The 20,876-nt window shown below is 38.1% G+C and overlaps 1 protein-coding gene and 1 long non-coding RNA gene across 7 annotated transcripts in view; one reads left to right on the top strand and one right to left on the bottom strand.

The window, feature by feature from the left end:
• Positions 1-5,264, bottom strand: part of LOC126458060 (tubulin monoglutamylase TTLL4-like) — a 255,365-nt gene extending 250,101 nt beyond the window's left edge. For 2 of the 6 annotated variants that reach the window (XM_050094857.1, XM_050094861.1), the window contains exon 1: positions 5,032-5,261. The gene's annotated coding sequence lies outside the window, so the exon portion shown is untranslated. Of the gene's footprint in view, positions 1-4,430; positions 4,649-4,805; positions 4,895-5,031 lie in introns of those variants that run through there. The other 4 variants (XR_007585569.1, XM_050094858.1, XM_050094859.1 and 1 more) reach the window with 4 other exon arrangements.
• LOC126458061 (uncharacterized) overlaps positions 5,262-20,876 on the top strand; it is a 40,532-nt gene continuing 24,917 nt past the window's right edge. Inside the window, exon 1 of the long non-coding RNA XR_007585570.1 lies at positions 5,262-5,513. This is a non-coding gene — a long non-coding RNA (uncharacterized LOC126458061). The remainder of the gene's footprint in view (positions 5,514-20,876) is intronic.

Raw genomic sequence — 20,876 nt, 5'->3', positions numbered from 1 at the left:
AGAAGCATCTGTCACTGAAGATTAGAAGCATCTTGCCAGTGCAAAAAGCAGCATGGCCAAGGGCTCGTATGATGGCCACCAATTAAGGAGTGAAGATACTGCACCCGTCTGGCATGAAGAACAGTTCATTGCACGCGCACGTACGTGAGAGAGAGAGAGAGAGAGAGAGAGAGAGAGAGAGAGAGAGAGAGAGAGCGAGCAAATCCATAGGTCTATCACAGAACCTCTCCCATGGGCATCTCCCTCTTCACCCCCACCATTCCCTGCACACCCTTCTTCTACATGGTAACTCCGACTAACTATATCCTCACCTTCAATTACTTCTACTTTGAAGGATATTCATGGTCCATCTAAAAAAATCCTTCATAAACACACAGAATCCCAAACCACTCCCCCAGTTTGGGCTTATTGATGACATCTTTATGACCTGGATCAAGTGTGAGAACACACTATCCACGTTCCTCCAGAACCTAAACACCTCCATCCACGTTAACTTCATGTGATCCTCCTCATTCTAACACGTCACCTTCTTTGACGTCTGTCTCCATGTCAACGATGGCTAAATCAGTACCTCTGTCCACATCACATCTATTAGCCACCACCATACCTTCCTTTAACAGCTGCTCCCACTGCACATCCTTCCACACAACCTAGGCACCTGTGATCATTGCTTCTGTAGTGATGAGCAGGCCCTTTTGAAATATGCAGGTCTCACTGCAGCCATCATAGACCGAAATTGCCCTCCTCACTTTGTCCAGAAATATGTCTCCCGTGCATTGTCTTCCTAGCCATCTAGCATGCCTTCTGTCTGGCCACAATGAGCATTCCCCTCATGACTCAGCACCAGCCAGGATTGTAGCAACTAAATCACATCCTTCGTCAGGATTTCGACTATCTCTAGTCATGCCCTGAATTGAGAAATACCTTCCCCACCCCTCCTGTAGTGGTATACCATTGCCTACCCAACTTACACAATATCCTTCTCTCTTCCTATTACAACCCTGCTGTCTGCCCCTTGGCCCATATCCCCGCAGCTGACACAGATCCGAGACCTTCCTATACATCCTCCCACTAGCATTTATTCCATTTCTGTCACATGCATGTGCTACCCCATGAAAGCCAGCATCACATGTGAAAGCAGCTGCATATCTACCAACTTAGCTGCAACCACTATGCTGCAGTTTACATGAGCATGACCACTAACAAGCTGTCTGTCCACGTGAATGGCCATCGTCAAATCATGGCCAGGAGACAGCTGGACTACCCAGCTACTGAGACTGCTAATCAGAATGATGTGCTTGACATAGATAACCGCTTCGCAGCCTGGATTATCTCACCAACACCAGCTTTTCTGAATTGTGCGGATGGGACCTCTCCCAGCAACATATACTTCACTAATGTAACCCTCCCTCCCTTCACAACCTTTAATATTCCCTGTCCTCCATTTGTCTATACTCTTCCCTGCTCCCAATCCAGTTCTACACACACTTTCTATCCCACCAGTGCACCTGCATGGTCCATTCTCCTTCTTTATTCTTCTCCCCCTTGTTAAAATGATGGTTTGTGTATGTTTGGTAATAATATTTTCAAGTTATTTTTTTAGTGTTATCTGGAGGGTCTCGAAAACAAGAAACACCCTTTCCGGTACAAATACATGTGTTCTTTCCAATAAAACAAAAAGTAAGAAAATAGGAGGTGATAATATTTATATACATATAAAACATCAAATTAAGCATAAATATTATGCAAGAAGTTTTTATGCCATGTTAACATGTCAATAAGTTCTAGAATAGTCAAATAACTGCTGCAGCCAATACACTCGGTAACAAGTAACTTCTCCATAGTGTAATTTAGTTGTTAAAAAAATATTTCAGCCACAAAACTGTCACAAAAAATTGGCACCACTGTTTTAATTCCAACTTTGACCTTTGTGGGTGGGGGTGAGGGTGGCAGGGTGAGAGGAGGAAGACAATGATAGGAGTTCAATATGAAATAAAAGGGCATATCATATCCTACTGGTCAACATAGAGTGGAGTAGAGCACTGTTGTGTTCAAATAACTGTCAGGTTGACTGCTGCTTTGCCATTCAATATGCAAATTATAAAAATGTATTCACACTGAAGGTAAATTTTCTTGTTGTTTAGTACTCCATTCTAAAATACTTTAAAATAAGTTTGGATAGACTAGAAGACATGTGCTTATTTTCTCTCTTCAGTATTTGAAATGCTGAAGGGAATTAAAGACCAGGCAAAAGAAATAAAAATTTGCAGTTTGTCGATGATACTGCAACTCTATTAAAGACATCAAAGATCTTGGAAGGGCAGTTGAATGGAATAGACAGTGTCTTGAAACGAGGATATAAGATGATCACTAACAAAAGCAAAATGATGGTAATGGAATGAAATCTAATTAAATCAGATGAAGCTGAGATTAGGAAACAGTAATAGATGACTTCTGCTGCTTGAGCAGCAAAATAGGATGGCTGAAGTAGAGAGGGCACAAAATGTAGAGCGACGATGACAAGAAGATTGTTTTAGAAGAAGAGAAATTTGTTAACATTATATTTAAATTTAAGTGTCAGGAAATGTTTTCAGAAGCCGTTTCTTTGGAGTGTAGCCTTGTACTGTACGGAAAGTGAAACTGGACAATACACAGTTCAGACAAGAGGACAATGAAGCTTTTGTAACGTGGTGCTACAAAACATTGCTGAAGGGAGTTAAAACTGTAGAGGGAGATCAAGGCTGAATACAGAAGCAGGATCAAACAGATGTAGGTTACCGTAATTATTCAGCAAAGAAGAGGGCTGTACAGCATAGAGAGCAGCATCAACACAGCCTTCAGACTAAAGATAACAACAACCAACAACAATTATTTAAGTCTGGTATAGTTTCTTGACTCATTCAATAGCTCAAAGATTAACCTACTAAGTCATCACAAGGTTTCAATTCTCTTACTGAGAGAGCTATCATAACCAAAAGACTTTACCATCTTTAGAAAGCTGAAGATTAAAACTGCCTTGAGTCATTTTGTTTTAACTAATATATCAGTGGCAAACACACTGCTACAGTAAATCACTCAAATAATTATTTTCATGAGCCGTTTCTACCACAGCTCCCTCTCATCTACCATAAATTTGTTTCCTACTTATAATGCTCCATATAAGATTAATTTCATGTAAAAAATGGCTTTGTTTCTTTTATTACAATAGCAGATTGGATCTTACAATATGGGTGGTCGTCATTTTAGTATCTATTTTGATTACAGCCTGTCATATGAACAACTGCTTTCTTCTTGCCACAAAACACTTTGATCTCATTGTTTATCTGTGCTTCCTCTTTGCTTCTGTTTACTGTTATCCTGATTTTTACAGTACAAAACATGCTCCAAGTTTGAGAGTTTTCCAACTTACACTGACTGCTTTCTAAATCACTTGCCAGTGTTCTTTTTATATAATCACTTTAAAAATCTTGCGTGAATAGTTAGCATTTTTTAAAGGTGATAAGTAGGTAGTGCCATCAGTATGTGACCATCATGCTTAAATTATGGTTTATTTACCCCACTCAACTGTGTGTTGATTTTTGAGGGGGGGGGGGGGGCAGATTCAAGTTTCCTTCCTCAAAAATTTCTTCACTTCATGAAAGTGCAAAACTACTCTAGAGGATCTTACTGAGTGGAAAGAAAAATATTTAATTGCAACTGTCAGATTTGTGGCTCAAGAGCTGTTATAGCAAAGTAATTGAACAAAGTAATCTTAAGTAGTTGCCTTCTTCTTGACTTATTTGTATGCAGCAATCACTGATATTTTTCTGAGAAACTGAATCAAGTGCCCATTCACAAAGTACAAATAAAGCATACTTGTAAAAAAAAGTTAATGTTTCACAAACTTTCATTCTGCCAGCCATCCTCTTTCACAAATGAAAGATACTGCGAAACGGAATAATGTATTTCCTTTGCACGTCTTAGTTTAATAAATTATTATGTAAAATCTGACATAACAACAGCTGGGATTACAGGATTTTCTGGGGATGGTATTTGCCACATACACTGGATTGCAGTTGTGTGTTTTACTTGCATTATTTACATAGATTTCAGTTTGATGCCAAAATGAATCTGTAGTGTCAGCTACTAAGAGTTTTTAATCAATGTTTCTTAGAGCTTCAAAAATGAATTTCAAACGGCCGATTAAAGGCATGTGACGATTAAATTAATCCTAACATTATACACACAGAAATATGTGAATGTGAAAAAAAATTGTTAAATATTACTTTCATGCAAGTACACCAAAATTCAAATTATTCTCAAACGTACATAATAATTTGTCTAAGCTTACAGCATACACAAACAATACCATTCAACACAGCTTTACACATTAACGTAATACCACCGTGTAAAATAACTTTTAATGCAGAAAACAAATTTTACTTCTTTACCTACGCTGATTCTCTCCTACCAATCGCCACAAATCAGAATCTTACGTTTTTCATTCTGAATTAATTGGTAACATCGCGTACAGTTTCATCAAGTTTCGCCAAACACAAGCACAATCATAATATATCGGCCTCAAATACCATCGGCATTACGATAGACCTGCAGTACGCGCACCCATGTCTTCCATCTATCCCGCCGTTCAAAGCATGCTTCATACACTCCAAGCACGAAGACATGCATGCGCGCTTCATGAAACGTTAATCCCAGCAACTACTGAAATTTTTGCCTCCTAAATTAGATACAGTATAAATTACAGCCTTCGTTAAGTTAAAAATAGCTTGTGAGGCATTTACCAGATTCTTCAGAAATATACTCACCGAGATAACAATAGGCACGCTAACATAGCTATTATGACATCTTATGGCCAATGTAACACAAAATTTACAAATCGATCCCACCGTCGTCATTAATTTTAGTACCAACATATAAGTACAAAAGTAGAACAACAACATCGTCTTAATACTCTTATTCATAGAAAATTACCATATACTACAGTTTTAAAAGAATTTCTCTTCTTTCGTAGTTATATTAATACCTATGTACCTTGTGACCGGCGATCTTCCGTATGTTGAAGATAAATTTCTAGACAGAGCATCAATATTTTTTGACTATCCAACACAAATAATTTTGTTGTCCACATTTTCGTTCAACGTAACACGTAGTTTAGTGAGTTTTGAAGGGATCTGATACATTGTGGCTCAATTACCAACGTTAATGACAAAAGAGTACCAGCTGCTCACAAGGCTTTTGTAGTGGTACTTGATGAGGTGCGCATTTTGTTTTTTTTGTTGGACCTAATCATTTTTGATTATATTTTTGACTAAACTGTATTTTTTGCAAGTTTATATATGCATTGAGAGAACTAAACATATTTTCTGTTCCATTTTTTCGTAAAGGGATTGATCTGAAAATATGGGAACCGAGAGCGAGACGCCGGTGTCAAAATCGGGAAATGTTACTGCTGAAACGAAAAAACTGAAACCGTGCTGTGCTTGTCCGGAAACTAAAAAAGCGCGGGACGCTTGGTAAGACAATTTTTATTTTAATGGATACTGATAACTGTGACATGTAGTTTTGTGTGTTGCGTGAGTTGCACAATGCCTTTTGATTTTCGCACTACGCAGTTATCTGCACCATACAAGTGATTTGTCTTTTTATGTTTCTGAATCCCACGAATGATATTCCTGTCATCGAAACTGTTATTGTCTTCTCCGGAAGCTCAACTATAAGATCCCCATGATTTTATGGGCTTCTGTGTTATCCATTAACAATATGCTTACTGATATAGAAATAGATGTATATGCCCATTGATAACTGTCACCCCAAATTGTGCAGTGAACTGGTAGGTATAGTTCACAGTCATAGAAGTATAAGAGTATGTAGTCTTATAATTATAAGAGCAGGACTTGTATAAACCATTATGCATAGCACAAAAAGTTGAAGGCTATGAATAAGTGTTCATGTTAACAGATTACAGCCTTCCACATACACACTACGTCTATTCCTTTTGTAGCCTCCCTTCTGTAAGTTACTATTTATCGAACGGTATTTAAAACATAGAATTAGCATCAGAAAACCAAGCACTTTCCATACAAAGCCTTGATCTCGAAGGTATTTCTTATTCAGTCAGCTGGAAACATAGAGCATACATTGTTTGTGTGCTAGTCAATTTTTGCTTTAGTTTTGGACTTTGTTCTTAGTTTTTCAAATAATTTTGTATTGTAATTAAAGCTCACCAAATAAAGAATTGTGGTAGACATAAGAAGCAGACCACATTTTTCCACCATATGCAACAGTTGTTAGCGCTGCATTCTAAGATATGTGCTTTACTAACTTTGTTACGCCAGAGATGGTACAGTATCCTAGATAAACATGTTATTGGCCCTTATGATTATTTCTACTATATTTATGTGCATGTAATAGAACTGTTGATGGAGTTAAAAAAGAGAAATGAAAGGAGAAAGAAGAGATAATGGGAGTACTTGACTTACTGTATGACAGAGGAAAACGGCTATACAAGATAATTTTTGGGGAAAGATAATGGTTGCGACGGAAGTGCTTCAGCATGCAAAATTGGAATTTGTGCGCAGACTGCAGGGTAGGCTATCTTGTGTCAGAGGCAGACAGCAGTAAAAGAAGAAAAGTTTGCATATGTTTTTGTTTTATGGACAGGGATAGCTAGCTTACTAAATTTATTAATTTTAGTGAGATCTTGTTTTTTGTTTATGATGGCATGACAGGGTGCTTAACCTGTAACATGAGGTACTGGTATGTATGGTCATGGAGGAGCCAATCAAGTAAACATAGCCTACTGTAATCACATAACATGTTTGGTTACACCCAGTCTACAGACATTATAAGCTGGTCAGATGCTGCACTAACAAGCATTCATGGTTAGTTCTAGCCCTCTAGTGTTCTCACTACTTTTGCTGTTTTGTAGTGCATCACAGTACTGGAGATTGAGTAGAATGAGTGAATGCACAAGTTTAAGCTTCATGTTCTGTGGAAATGTGTTCCAAACTTTTTAAGGGCATACAGCAAATGTAAATCTCCCTGCATGTAGTGGCAGTAGCTTCTGCTCAGATGAGATGATCAACCAAAGCTACACCCAAGTTCCTCACTGGTTTTTTTTAAAAGATGTAAGAATACCACCAAGAAGAATAGGAGCCATTGTTGGTGGAGATCAGTGCGTATTTATTTCTGATGTGCTTATTTATTTCTGATGGGATACTGAATTTTTGTTGGTGTTTATTTATTTATCTAGCAGTAGACAGTATGAATTATATGGATGTTATCTACATATAAATTTACACAATGCGGACTCATAAATACATTAATGTATACAATTACAAGCATGTGAATGGATACATACATTATTTTCTTTACTGTGTTACATGTTTGTACATCATATTTCACTGTTTTGTTGAACATACTGTAAAATATCACTTATCACAGGAGTTGACCATTAGCATACATGTCAACATAATTTATATGTCATTTTAGGTTATCTTTGGTAGTGTAAAAACACTTTTCAAACAGAATTTTTTTAATATTCTTGAAGCCATGTATTTCACTTTTATCTTAGATCACTTGTGGAATTTTGTATATTTTAATTCTATTATATAGGGTGTTCTAGGAGGAATGGTCAATACACTAGACTCTTGTTAATTTGGCCGTTCCTTGCACGTATGGATGACAGATTAGTGGAAGTGCGAGGTTATTGACTGTGTCTTAAATTTAGTTTAAATACACAGAAATCATACTTCATTACATCCAAAGATGCATTCATTTTTGTAGAAAATTTAGTCCTTGAGTGTGTACGTGTATCAGTCATTATGAAACATGGACCAGATTTTTATCTGTCACAATGATGATGCACAACGGCAGCATGCTTTATCACACAATGGCTTTATAAATGTTACATTGGCACTGCATGTCTCCAATTATTGTAGAATATTCTCCAGGAAGCTGTCTGCAACTTCAGCGCCAACAGTGTGAAGATCACATTCTATCTTTCTGTGTCTTCTTCATCACTTCAGTCATAACTTTCCTGTATGCTGTTGATTATCTGTAGAAGTTCAGTCATTAATAGTTGCTTGTTCAACATTGCGCTTAGCTGCTTTATGTGTAGCATAGTGTGTTTCCATTTAGAAGCTATGATACTGAACAGCATTTTTGCTCAGGAGAATTCATTATTGTATGTGTCATTGCGGTTTGAGTGACTAGAGCTACAAACACTTCTTAAATAGAGCAGATGTGTCCAGAATGAGATTGTCACTCTGCAGCGGAGTGTGCGCTGATATGAAACTTCCTGGCAGATTAAAACTGTGTGCCCGACCGAGACTCGAACTCGGGACCTTTGCCTTTCGCGGGCAAGTGCTCTACCAACTGAGCTACCGAAGTCGTGCTTCGGTAGCTCAGTTGGTAGAGCACTTGCCTGCGAAAGGCAAAGGTCCCGAGTTCGAGTCTCGGTCGGGCACACAGTTTTAATCTGCCAGGAAGTTTCAGAGCAGATGTGTTTCACAGTAGCAAAGATGATCAAGTGCTCGTAGCTCTTAAGGTACGCATGTTAGTTCTTCTGAGAAGGAAACGTAGTAGGTGAATATGGATTGGGGATAAGAAATGAAAGAGGAAGCTGACTGGTAGAATTTTGCACAGAGCATAACTTAATCAAAGCTAACACTTGGTTCAAGAATCATAAAAGAAGATTGTATACACAGAAGAAGCCTGGAGATACTAGAAGGTATCAGAATAGATTATATAATGGTAAGACAGAGATTTAAGAACCAGGTTTTAAATTGTAAGACATTTCCAGGGGCAGATGTGGACTCTGACCACAATCTATTGGTTTTGAACTGTAGATTAATACTGAAGAAACTGCAAAAAGGTGGGAATTTAAGGAGGCGGACCTGGATAAACTGACTAAACCAGAGGTTGTACGGAGTTTTAGAGAGAGCATAAGGGAACAATTGACAGGAATGGGGGGAAAAGTTCAAGGCAATCGTAAAATGCGTTTTAGACAGGTACGTGCCGAGTAAAACTGTGAGGGACGGGAAAAACCCACCGTGGTTCAACAACAAAGTTAGGAAACTACTGCGAAAGCAAAGAGAGCCTTACTCCAAGTTTAAACACAGCCAAAACCTCTCAGACAAACAGAAGCTAAACGATGTCAAAGTTAGCGTAAGGAGGGCCATGCATGAAGCGTTCAGTGAATTCGAAAGTAAAATTCTATGTACCGACTTGACAGAAAATCCTAGGAAGTTCTGGTCTTACGTTAAATCAGTAAGTGGCTCGAAACAGCATATCCAGACACCCCGGGATGATGATGGCATTGAAACAGAGGATGACACGCGTAAAGCTGAAATACTAAACACCTTTTTCCAAAGCTGTTTCACAGAGGAAGACCGCACTGCAGTTCCTTCTCTAAATCCTCGCACAAACGAAAAAATGGCTGACATCGAAATAAGTGTCCAAGGAATAGAAAAGCAACTGGAATCACTCAACAGAGGAAAGTCCACTGGACCTGACGGGATACCAATTCGATTCTACACAGAGTACGCGAAAGAACTTGCCCCCTTTCTAACAGCCGTGTACCGCAAGTCTCTAGAGGAACAGAAGGTTCCAAATGATTGGAAAAGAGCACAGGTAGTCCCAGTCTTCAAGAAGGGTCATCGAGCAGATGCGCAAAACTATAGACCTATATCTCTGACGTCGATCTGTTTTAGAATTTTAGAACATGTTTTTTGCTCGAGTATCATGTCGTTTTTGGAAACCCAGAATCTACTCTGTAGGAATCAACATGGATTCTGGAAACAGCGATCGTGTGAGACCCAACTCGCTTTATTTGTTCATGAGACCCAGAAAATATTGGATACAGGCTCCCAGGTAGATGCTATTTTCCTTGACTTCTGGATGGCGTTCGATACAGTTGCGCACTGTTGCCTGATAAACAAAGTAAGAGCCTACGGAATATCAGACCAGCTGTGTGGCTGGATTGAAGAGTTTTTAGCAAACAGAACACAGCATGTTGTTATCAATGGGGAGATGTCTACAGACGTTAAAGTAACCTCTGGCGTGCCACAGGGGAGTGTTATGGGACCATTGCTTTTCACAATATATATATAAATGACCTAGTAGATAGTGTCGGAAGTTCCATGCGGCTTTTCGCGGATGATGCTGTAGTATACAGAGAAGTTGCAGCATTAGAAAATTGTAGCAAAATGCAGGAAGATCTGCAGCGGATAGGCACTTGGTGCAGGGAGTGGCAACTGACCCTTAACATAGACAAATGTAATGTATTGCGAATACATAGAAAGAAGGATCCTTTAGTGTATGATTATATGATAGTGGAACAAGCACTGGTAGCAGTTACTTCTGTAAAATATCTGGGAGTATGTGTGCGGAACGATTTGAAGTGGAATGATCATATAAAATTAATTGTTGGTAAGGCGGGTGCCAGGTTGAGATTCATTGGGAGAGTCCTTAGAAAATGTAGTCCATCAACAAAGGAGGAGGCTTACAAAACACTCGTTCGACCTATACTTGAGTATTGCTCATCAGTGTGGGATCCGTACCAGATCGGGTTGACGGAGGAGATAGAGAAGATCCAAAGAAGAGCGGTGCATTTCGTCAGAGGGTTATTTGGTAACCGTGATAGCGTTACGGAGATGTTTAGCAAACTCAAGTGGCAGACTCTGCAAGAGAGGCGCTCTGCATCGCGGTGTAGCTTGCTCGCTAGGTTTCGAGAGGGTGCGTTTCTGGATGAGGTATCGAATATATTGCTTCCCCCTACTTATACCTCCCGAGGAGATCACGAATGTAAAATTAGAGACATTCGAGCGCATACGGAAGCTTTCATACAGTCGTTCTTCCCACGAACCATACGCGACTGGAACAGAAAAGTGAGGTAATGACCGTGGCACGTAAAGTGCCCTCTGCCACACACCGTTGGGTGGCTTGCGGAGTATAAATGTAGAATGTAGATGTAGATGAAAGAAATACAGAAGAAGAGGAATGCGTAGCTTTGAGGGATGAAGTAGTGAAGGATAATAAAAATCTTTGGGTAACAGAAGAAATATTGAATTTAAGTGATGAATGGTGAAAATATAAAAATGCAGTAAATGAAGCAAGCGAAAGGGAATACAAATGTGTCAAAAATGAGATCGACAGGAAGTGAAAAATGGCTAAGCATGGATGGCTAGAGGACAAATGTAAGGATGTAGAGGCTTATCTCACTAGGGGTAAGATAGGTACTGCCTACAGGAAAATTAAAGAGACCTTTGGATAAAAGAGAACCACTTGTATGAATATCAAGAGCTCAGGTGGAAACACAGTTCTAAGCAAAGATGGAAAAGCAGAAAGGTGGAAGGAGTATATAGAGGGTGTGTACAAGTGTGATGTATTTGAGGACAATATTATGGAAATGGAAGAGGATGTAGATGAAGATGAAATTGGAGATATGATACTGCGTGAAGAGTTTGACAGAGCACTGAAAGACCTAAGTTGAAACAAGGCCCCGGGAGTAGACAACATTCCATTAGAACTACTGACAGCCTTAGGAGAGCTAGTCCTGACAAAACTCTACCATCTGGTGAGCAAGATGTATGAGACAGGCGAAATACCCTTAGACTTCAAGAAGAATATAATAATTCCAAACCCAAAGAAAGCAGGTGTTTGACAGCTGTGAAAATTATCGAACTATCAGTTTAATAAGTCACTGCTGCAAAATACTAACGCAAATTCTTTACAGACGAATGGAAAAACTGGTAGAAGACGACCTCGGGGAAGATCAGTTTGGATTCCGTAGAAATATTGGTACACGCGAGGCAATACTGACCCTATGACTTATCTTAGAAGATAGATTAAGGACAGGCAAACCTATGTTTCTGGCATTTGTAGACTTAGAGAAAGCTTTTGACAATGTTGACTGGAATACTCTCTTTCAAATTCTGAAGGTGGCAGGGGTAAAGTACAGGGAGCGAAAGGCTATTTACAACTTGTACAGAAACCAGATGGCAGTTATAAGAATCGAGGGGCATGACAGGGAAGCAGTGGTTGGGAAGGGAGTGAGACATGGTTGTAGCCTATCCCCGATGTTATTCAATCTGTACATTGAGCAAGCAGTAAAGGAAACGAAAGCAAAATTTGGAGTAGGTATTTAAATCCGTGGAGAAGAAATAAAAACTTTTGCCGATGACATTGTAATTCTGTCAGAGACAGTAAAGGACTTGGAAGAGCAGTTGAACGGAATGGACAGTGTCTTGAATGGAGGATATAAGATGAACACCAACAAAAGCAAAACGGGGATAATGGAATGTAGTCGAATTAAGTCTAGTGTTGCTGAGGGAATTAGATTAGGAAATGAGACACTTAAAGTAGTAAAGGAATTTTGCTATTTGGGGAGCAAAATAACTGATGATGGTCGAAGTAGAGAGGATATAAAATGTAGACTGGCAATGGCAAGGAAAGCATTTCTGAAGAAGAGAAATTTGATGACATTGAGTATAAATTTAAGTGTCAGGAAGTCGTTTCTGAAAGTATTTGTATGGAGTGTAGCCATTTACGGAAGTGAAACATGGACGATAGATAGTTTAGACAAGAAGAGAATAGAAGCTTTCAAAATGTGGTGCTACAGAAGAACGCTGAAGATTAGATGGGTAGATCACATGACTAATGAGGATGTATTGCATAGAATTGGGGAGAAGAGGAGTTTGTGGCACAACTTGACTAGAAGAAAGGATCGGTTGGTAAGGCATATTGTGAGGCATCAAGGGATCACCCATTTAGTATTGGAGGGCAGCGTAGAGGGTAAAAATCGTAGAGGGAGACCGAGAGATGAATACACTAAGCAGATTCAGAAGGATGTAGGTTGCCGTAGGTACTGGGAGATGAAGAAGCTTGCACAGGATAGAGCAGCATGGAGAGTTGCATCAAACCAGTCTCAGGACTGAAGACCACAACAACAACTACAACAACAACAACAACAACAACAATAGTTCTTTTGCTACTTTTTGTTATAATTCATATAGCCAATATTAGAAGCTTAATTGTTTGGAGATTCTGCTCTTTTGTTCCCCGGAATTTTAATTATTAACCAATTATAGAATGAAGATGTGCAAAGTTTGTTATCCTCGTGTATGAGTTACTAAACATTGAATTTATCTAACAAGTACATAGTATGCTGAAGACATTCACTTCCTGATGGTAATATGCTCATAGTGGGAGGTTCCAGGGTTAGGATCAACTTTTTGAAACCATTTGTACAGTGATGTGTGTTGAGTGTCACAGGTATCACACTCTGCTGCAATTCACTCTAATGGGGCCTCGTTGGACAGTAATCGATAAAAAAGACTTTCACTTGATGCTTTACAGTCTTAGCACCCAGAGCAAAGATGTAGCTTAGTGATTTAGATGATTTCCTGACATACTGAAGGTTGTAGCTTCTAATTTCATTTCTTTTTTTATTGATTCAATGAATCATTCTGTGTACTTAGAGTACTACGTGATATGGGACCAGTCATTATCGTAGGCTAGTTAAACATTCAAAGACACCCGACACCAAATTAAATACACCTAGACTTACACAGTTGTAATTGTAATACTTAGTATTAGTATACGCACAAGTTGTTCAAAATTAAGATCAATTAGGCCTAATTAAAATTAAAATTTGAGGATACATTTAAAATCAAATTAAGTACAGACGTGCATTACATAATTTATACAACAGCCTAAGCTTTACTAGATAAATATAATGAGTACATACAAGTAGATCAATTTTTAACAGTCGTTTAGGCCTTATAGAAATTTACATTTTGAAGATAAATTATAGTAGGTACAGAAAGATAAGTGTGCAGATATATAGAAAAATAATATGCAAAATATTCATGAAAGTTATGAAAAGTGTATTTTATTAATGTTGATTTAAGCCTTATTTTAAAATACGCTGGATTCTTGATGCTTTTATGTTTGGTGGTAGATGATTATAAAGTTTAATCCCCGTGCATTTTACACTATCAGCATATAATTTCGTGGAATGGGGAAAATGTGTCAGCAAGTGTTTCCCTCTAGTATCGTGCTCTAGTATTCTGCTTCAGGCTGCCAATATTTAGCTAGGTAAAACTTAGTATGTCCAATATGTACTGGCATGGAAGTGGAAGAATACCTAGTTTTTGGAATAGTTGTTTACATGAGTCTCTCTGCTTTTTGAATAACATTATCCTGACAGCTTTCTTTTGGATTTTAAATAATTTATTGAACTCAGAACTGTGGCCCCAGAATATGAGGCTATATGTTAGGATTGAGTGAAAAAGAGCATGGTATACTGACATTAGGATTTTTATACTCGTCCCTTACCTGTCTGGCAGAAGCATAAAATATACTTTACTCATTTGGTAGCTAAGCTGTCAGTGTACCTTTTCCAGCTTAGAGTGTCAGAGCTAGATTTTCCAAGGAATTTAGTTACATTATCCAGTTCAGTACTATCTCCACCCATTTGTATAGTTGGGACGGTGGGATTTCTATTCTGAGCTGTATGAAGTGTTAGGCATACAATGTTTTTTGCATTAACAAGTAGCCTATTAAACTAAGCCATGAATCCAGTAGAGCTATACATTGGTTGACTGCAGCTTCAGTGCAGTCATCTGAGTCGGACATCAGAGTATTGGTGTTGTTGGCAAAAAGGAAGGTATTGCAAGTTGATTGGTGAAGAGGAAGATCATTAATGAACAGGAGAAATTGGATCAGACCTAAAACTGACCCTTGAGGAACACCATGTTTTACGGTTTGCATATCAGAACACGAAAGTGTGGATTTTCCTGCAGGGGTGACCTCACATGTCTGCGCATACTGTTTTCTGTTTAGAAGGTAGCTTGCAAACCAATCATACGCAGTTTTTGTAATAGTATTCTGTGGTTTACAATATTCAAGGCCTTAGTAAATCAAGGAACAACCCCATAGCTGGCTGTTTCTACAGGAGTGAGAGATGTACATAGAAATTTATAAACAGCATGTACTGTTGTTTTTGTTCCCTCCTGGAATCTGTATTGAGCTGGAGAAGGGATACTATACTTATTAAGAAATGATTTTAGTCTGTCAGCCACTAAGTACTCAAATATTTTACTAAACACAGAAAGGACTGCTATTGGCCAATAATTATTGGGATCTTATTTAGAGTCTTTTTTGTATATTGGTGTAATTTTTGCTATGGTAAGTAATTTACAGAATATGCCTTCTAAAAATCCCATTAGGTTCTTGAAAATTTTTATTTTCAAGACTTTACCAAAATTACTTTGATTATTATTTTTACTCAATTGGTCTAAATGTAATTTTTTAAACTGCTCATCTTTTGCTGCTGAATTTTAACCATCATATTAACTTTTTTGTTTTTTCTCGCTTTTTGTTCTTATCATTCTTTTCTCATTTGGAATCTTTGCGCACATGTTTTTAATTATTTTTATTTACCTGTTGCAGTATTTAAATATTTGAAAACACCGCTATATTGGTTAAAAGACGAAATGATTTATTTATGTTGTATGGTGTTGAAAATGTAGTTTTGCTTTCAAGATCAAAATTTTATTACACGGTTATCATCACACAAATTTTTAAAGTATAAATGCCAGTTGTACTTAGGACAAAATACAGCAGATGAGGATTGAAACATAAGAAAGGATTATAAATAAAATGAAATTCAAGCAAAGTGAAGAATTGAAACAATGGATGCATTAATGTGGGCAAAAGTAGAAAATGATAAAACAGAAGAAATGAATTCAGTATTAAGATATAAAAATAATAGAAATCACACGGATAAAGATGCCTGCCAAAGGAAAAAAGAATGCCAGGGAGAAGAAAATTACAGCAGATAAATAAAATGGTTAACAAATTGATTAAAATTATGCCTAAAAGGATTAAAAATTAAAAATACGTTTAACCAGATAAATGAAGAAACATAACAATCAATCATTTCAGTAAAGATTTGAAAATAGAAATTTCAAAACTCATGACAGGCTTCAAAACCCACGATCTTGAGCATTTCAGGAATATTTTTTAATCACTACCCCATGCCACAACTCTGTGTAACATTATTATTTTTAAGTCTGTAGAGCATAATGCAAAATTCTCTGGGTGTTTTTATTACTCACAAATGAGAACCCACTACAGTGCATGGATGCAGGGTATGATACCTGGGACTCTAACCTAAACTATTGTATAGTTGTCAGTTCCACTCTGGGGAACTCTCCTTGTCAATCCACTTTAGTTGTGAGCCAACACAGAATTTTGTTGCTGTTGATACACATACAGTCACTGTTGGGATTTTTGCTTATGTGGAAACTAATACTGTTTCTTTAGTGTTTTTTCAGGTTTTTCATTTGGTTTACTTGGTTGTTTGTGACCCATCACTGATTAGGATGTTGTTTTCATCAGCAAACAAACAGTACTGTTTCATTGTGTTTGCAACTCTAGGGAAAATTGTTGACATGTATCAGGTAAGAATGTTAGGCCCAGAATACTTCCTTGGGGGACTCCCAATATTGGCTTGTTCTGGGTTGGAAAGGTGTTTTGTGGTACAGTTGAAGTTTTTTGACAAATCTCCACCTATTTTCAGGTCTGAATGAAACCACCTATTTGTTAACACCCCCCCCCCCCCCCCCAGCCCTAGTGTATCTAGTTCATTTAGCAGAATTGTGTGGTCTGCTGCATCAGATGTTATGGTAAAGTTAATGAAGATACCTGTTAAATGATCCCATTTGTCTGGTGCTTCCAGAACATCATTTGTAAATTGAGCTGTAGCTAATCCTGTGATTTTACAAACTGTTCTTCACATAGAAGATTGTAATTTGTTAACTATACGAAGCCCACGCCTACAACAGTAGTACAAGTCTATATGACAACTAGCTCTGCAGATGACGAAGAAATTGAAGAAATGTATGGTGAAATAAAAGAAATTATTCAGATAGTGAAGGGAGATGAAAATTTAATAGTCATGGGTGACTGGAATTCGGTAGTAGGAAAAGGGAGAGAAGGAAACGTAGTAGGTGAATATGGATTGGGGGTAAGAAATGAAAGAGGAAGCCGCCTGGTGGAATTTTGCCCAGAGCAAACACTTGGTTCGAGAATTATAAAAGAAGGTTGTATACATGGAAGAAGCCTGGAGATACTGGCAGGTTTCAGATAGATTATATGTTGGTAAGACAGAGATTTAGGAACCAGGTTTTAAATTGTAAGACATTTCCAGGGGCAGATGTGGACTCTGACCACAATCTATTGGTTTTGAACTGTAGATTAAAACTGAAGAAACTGCAAAAAGGTGGGAATTTGAGGAGATGGGACCTGGATAAACTGACTAAACCATAGGTTGTACAGAGTTTCAGGGAGAGCATAAGGGAACAATTGACAAGAATGGGGGAAAGAATGGGTAGCTTTGAGGGATGAAGTAGTGAAGGCAGCAGAGGATCAAGTAGGTAAAAAGATGAGGGCTAATAGAAATCCTTGGGAGACAGAAGAAATATTGAATTTAATTGACAAAAGGAGAAAATATAAAAATGCTGTAAATGAAGCAGGCAAAAAGGAATACAAACGTCTCAAAAATGGGATCGACAGGAAGTGCAAAGTGGCTAAGCAGGGATGGCTAGAGGATAAATGTAAGGATGTAGAGGCTTATCTCACTAGGGGTAAGATAGATACTGCCTACAGGAAAATTAAAGAGACCTTTGCAGAAAAGAGAACGACTTGTATGAATATCAAGAGCTCAGATGGAAACCCGGTTCTAAGCAAAGAAGGGAAAGCAGAAGGGTGGAAGGAGTATATAGAGGGTCTATACAAGGGCAATGTACTTGAGGACAATATTATGGAACGGGAAGAGGATGTAGATGAAGATGAAATGGGAGATATGATTCTGCGTGAAGAGTTTGACAGAGCACTGAAAGACTTGAATCGAAACAAGGCCCCGGGAGTAGACAATATTCCCTCAGAACTACTGACAGCCTTGGGAGAACCAGTCCTGACAAAACTCTACCATCTGGTGAGCAAGATGTATGAGACAGGTGAAATACCCTCAGACTTCGAGAAGAATGTAATAATTCCAATCCCAAAGAAAGCAGGTGTTGACAGATGTGAAAATTACCGAAATATCGGTTTAATAAGTCATGGCTGCAAAATAGTAATGCGAATTCTTTACAGACGTATGGAAAAACTGGTAGAAGCCGACCTTGGGCAAGATCAATTTGGATTCCGTAGATATATGGGAACACGTGAGGCGATACTGAGCCTACGACTTATTTTAGAAGCTAGATTAAGAAAAGGCAGACCTACATTTCTAGCATTTGTAGACTTAGAGAAAGCTTTTGACAATGCTGACTGGAATACTCTCTTTCAAATTCTGAAGGTGGGAGGAGTAAAATACAGAGAGTGAAAGGCTATTTACAACTTGTACAGAAACCAGATGGCAGTTATAAGAGTCAAGGGACATGAAAGGGAAGGAGTGGTAGGGAAAGGAGTGAGACAAGGTTGTAGCCTCTTCCCGATGTTGTTCAATCTGTATATTGAGCAAGCAGTAAAGGAAACTAAAGAAAAATTCGGAGTAGGTATTAAAATCCATGGAGAAGAAATAAAAACATTAAGGTTCGCCGATGACATTGTAATTCTGTCGGAAACAGCAAAGGACTTGGAAGAGCAGTGGAACGGAATGGACAGTGTCTTAAAAGGAGGATATAAGATGAACATCAACAAAAGCAAAACGAGGATAATGGAATGTAGTCGAATTGAGGTGGGTGATGCTGAGGGAATTAGATTAGGAAATGAGACACTTAAAGCATTAAAGGACTTTTGCTATTTAGGTAGCAAAATAACTGATGATGGTTGAAGTAGAGAGGATATAAAATGTAGACTGGCAATGGCAAGGAAATCGTTTCTGAAGAAGAGAAATTTGTTAACATCGAGTATAGATTTAAGTGTCAGGAAGTCGTTTCTGAAAGTATCTGTATGGAGCGTAGCCATGTATGGAAGTGAAACATGGACGATAAATAGTTTGGACAAGAAGAGAATAGAAGCTTTCGAAATGTGGTGCTACAGAAGAATGCTGAAGATTAGATGGGTAGATCGCATAAATAATAATGAGGAGGTATTGAATAGAATTGGGGAGAAGAGGAGTTTGTGGCACAACTTGACTAAAAGAAGGGATCGGTTGGTAGGACATGTTCTGAGGCATCAAGGGATCACAAATTTAGTATTGGAGGGCAGCGTGGAGGGTAAAAATCGTAGAGGGAGACCAAGAGATGAATACACTAAGCAGATTCAGAAGGATGTAGGCTGCAGTACGTACTGGGAGATGAAGAAGCTTGCACAGGATAGAGTAGTGTGGAGAGCTGCATCAAACCAGTCTCAGGACTGAAGACCACAACAACAACAACCACCATTTGGTTTTTTATCATTGTTGTTTCTGTTACTTTTGGAAACAAAGAGAGTAGACTAAATTGGTGGACCTTTTCTGGGCCACCTTTCTTAGGTAGAGGCCAGACATTTGCACACTTCAGTATCTTTGGGAAGCAACCTGTAGTGAAGGATTAATTTATGATGAGTACCAAAAGGTCTTTGATACTGTCTGTACTGGCCTTCAGCAAGCACTCAGTCACTTCACTAATACCTGCTGAGGTTTTATTTTTTAGGTTGTGCACAAAATTGCTCAGTTCTTCTGCAGTGGTGGGTCACTATACCCTTGTGTTTGGATCCTAATGTGTTTCATCAAATTTCTGTTGTTGGTTGGTAGCTTCATTGGTGAAGTATTGATTCACAAAATTTGCTAGTTTTTTGGTAACATGTATGGTGGTACCATTGTGCTGAAATTGCATATTGATCTCTTTCTTTAAAAAAAGTCTGATTTGATTTTGTTTTCCATATTGTCTAAGTGGGTGATTCCATTGCCACAGGTGCGACAATTGCACTATGTTCTCTGAAAATCAAAAGCTAATACAACAAAAAGTAAAAAATAGAAATACAGGTTGATTATATGAGTAGTTGTTTTACCTTCCCTTTAAGTGGTTCACAAGTTTACAAAGTGAGCTGTTAATCATCTTTAAAATCTTGTCATGGGTGGGACAGCAAATGGGCATGGCACTGAATGGCCACCAACATTTTACAAAAGCATTGGAATCATACACTTGTTTTCTTTTGAAAACATTGAATTCACACAATTAAAACAGTTCTCTGTATGATGAAGCAACAATAAATGCAGAATTATAAATAATATAAAGAAAAGATAAGATTGGTAGTGACTGTGAAGATGACACATTAAATTATAGACAGGCACACTTTTAATTGTGGCTGTCGGCAATTTAATGTGTCATCTTTACGGTAAGTAGCAATCTGTCTTTTTATTAGATTGTTGACATTCCATCCTGGAGTCACCATTGTTCAACATTATTAATATTTACTTATAAAAATCGCAATTGTAGACCATTGTGGTTGGAACAGAAAATTACCATGGATGTAATTCATGTGAAGCAGAATCTGTTCTTAAAAGTTAAAATTAATTTTGGGTCATTCTATCCCAAGTGATCACATTTTTCAAAATTTTCCCATTCTTGTATTTATGATGATGTATCATAGAAATGAACTCGTGCAAAATTTGAGCTCATAATACCCAATATGTTGGACACTGTGGCCCTATATTTGAGAAGCTCTTTGACAAGGGTGTGGTGAAAGCGGGCAATCCCCCGTGTTTGGACCTTTCTTAATACAAGGGAACAGCAACCAGGAACCTCTTATTTTCAGAGCTAATACAACTTTTTGCCCCGAATCAGAAAAACACAATGTGGCAGTTTGTGAAACACTTTGTGAGCCAATATAATGCAACAAAGTACCCCAAAAAACCTGCAGAGGAAAACATTCAAATTTTT

Source organism: Schistocerca serialis, chromosome 2 (genome assembly GCF_023864345.2).
Source record: "Schistocerca serialis cubense isolate TAMUIC-IGC-003099 chromosome 2, iqSchSeri2.2, whole genome shotgun sequence".
In the NCBI taxonomy this organism is placed as follows: Eukaryota; Metazoa; Arthropoda; class Insecta; order Orthoptera; family Acrididae; genus Schistocerca; species Schistocerca serialis.
Note: the sequence above shows the minus strand (reverse complement) of the source record. Positions and strands in the feature narration are given on the sequence as shown.